Source organism: Octopus bimaculoides, chromosome 11, assembly GCF_046866305.1.
Source record: "Octopus bimaculoides isolate indiv1 chromosome 11, ASM4686630v1, whole genome shotgun sequence".
NCBI lineage: Eukaryota > Metazoa > Mollusca > Cephalopoda > Octopoda > Octopodidae > Octopus > Octopus bimaculoides.
The window spans coordinates 72,301,785-72,304,284 of record NC_142938.1 but is presented as its reverse complement, the minus strand read 5'-3'; the positions used below and the strand labels follow the sequence as shown (position 1 = coordinate 72,304,284).

General features: G+C 38.2%; 1 long non-coding RNA gene across 3 annotated transcripts in view; it reads left to right on the top strand.

Moving 5' to 3' along the window:
* The window catches only part of LOC149133398 (uncharacterized), a 56,981-nt gene that overhangs the window by 649 nt on the left and 53,832 nt on the right, over positions 1 to 2,500 (top strand). The gene's annotated exons all lie outside the window — the stretch shown is intronic.

Here is a 2,500-nt window from a genome sequence, read left to right as displayed (position 1 = left end):
ATATATATATATATATATATATATATATATATATATATATATATATATACACACACACATATATATATATACATTTTCTCACATTTTCTCTTATTAAATTCCGCTTGAGAACTGCAGCCATGCTGAGACAATATATACATATATGCACATCCAAGCGCGCGCGCATACACACACACACACTCACACACATAAACACACACTCACACACGTATGTATATATCGATGTACGCATCTATGCTCATTAGTATACGTGTATATATAATATGTGTCATTATTTACACTTATACTCTTGCACACCCCCACGCATATACATAATGACGTGGATATAGCCATCGGTATGTGCATGTTTAGAGGTTATATATATATTTTCACATAAACTCTTATTAAAATATACATATTGATAATTGAGGAGCAACGCACTTTTCATAATCCTTTCTACTGTAGGTACAAGGTTTGAAATTTTGGAGGCAGAAGTTAGTCGATTTCATCGACCCCAGTACGTAACTGATACTTAATTTATCGACACCAAAGGGATGAAAGGCAAAGTCGACCTCGACGGAATTTGAACTCAGAACGTAAGGACGGACGATACACCGCTAAGCCTTTCGCCCGGTGTGCTAACGATTCTGCCAGCTCACCGCCTTAAACGCGTTTTACATAATGTTTGCGTTGATTCTGTATGTGTCATGTTGTAAGTCTCTCTGAGTTTGTATAATAAAATAAAACTGACCATCGTGGTCAAGACTACAGTAATGCTATAAAAACGTTTACGTGAAGAGACAAAACTGGTTTCTGAATTCTTGGTTTCCTATCGTTGTCATTACATGTGAGTGTGTTTGCTTTCGCAACTACACCTCAGTGTGCCCGACTTGTGTACGGGTAACTTTCCTCTATGTGTGAGTATGCCAGAGCTAGAGGGACAAATTAATGACAGGTGGAGAGCAAGAGGAAGAAAACAGAGACTTAAAAGTGAGATTAATGACATACTTTACTCAACTTTCATATTAATTAGGTCTCTGATGAATTTTTCCTTTTCCGGCTAAACATTACCAACACTTAAACATTTCATGTAATAGTCTCGAAGAGAGGAAATATCCTCTAGCACACACGCTCGCACGCACACCCACACGAATATGCGTACATATATGTTTATATCCTTCTGGGGACGAAATGGCCCGGTAGTTAAGAAAGCGGACTCGTGGTCGTGGGATCGCGGTTTCGATTCCCAGACAGGGCGTTGTGAGAATTTATCGAGCGAAAACAACTATAGCTCCGGCAGCGGGTGGTGGCGAACATTTCTGCAACCTTTCAACACTACTTTCTCTCACTTTTTTTCCTGTTTCTGTTGTATCTGTATATGAAAGGACCAGCCTTGTCACACTCTGTGTCATGCTGAATCTCCCCGAGAACTACGTTAAGGGTACACGTGTCTGTGAAGTACTCACCCACTTACATGTTAATTTCACGAGCAGGCTGTTCCGTTGATCGGATCAACTGGAAACCTCGTCGTCGTAACCGACGGAGTGCCACGATTTATATCATTATACCTTACTTTTACACACACACACACACATATGTATATATATTTATATGTGTATGTATATATATATATATATATATATGCATGTGTGTATATATATATATATGTATATATGTATATATATATATATATATATATATATATATATATATATATATATATATATTCTTTTACTTGTTTCAGTCATTTAACTCAGCCATGCTGGAGCACCACCTTATGTAAATCGTCCCTGATCAGATTCCAACCACAGTTACCTGCCTTGTTTCAGCCGCCATGTTTCACTTCATTGTCACGTTTCACTCCATTGTCACAACGGGCTTTGTTTTTTTAACTTTCCCCATATTTCAATCCCGTTCAATAACTGGATTGGTTAAGCGTATTAGGTATGTAGAATGCCAAGGATTTTAAAAGTGCTCCCCTTCGATACACGAATCTCACCGTTAGTTTCTCTTTCATAAAATTTGGAACTGTCATTGATTTACAATGTAATTTGTGTAGGTCAAAGATTTCTCTTTTATAGGCCATATAGATAGTCCAGTCTTTTGAAATTCCCTTATTCTTTGTCTTAGAAAAACCTGCATCATTATAATATTTTTCTTTAGATATCCGTTCTCAGGTACCTATTAAACACTTACTCGCCTTATCTAGATTCTATAGAAATGCAAACCAAATGATTCGTGCGGAGTGGCTGTGTGGTAAGTAGCTTGCCTACCAGCCACATGGTTCCAAGTTCAGTTCTACTACGAGGCATCTTGAGCAAGTGTCTTCTACTATAGCCTCCAGCCGACCAAATTCTTTTGAGTGGAGTTGGTAGACGGAGACTGAAAAGAACCCTTTCGTGTATATATATGTGTGTGCATCTATATATTTGTATTTCTGTGTTAGTCCCATCACCATCGCTTGACCACTGATGTTGGTGTGTCTAGGTCTCCGTTACCCAGCGGTTCGGCAAAAGAGAGC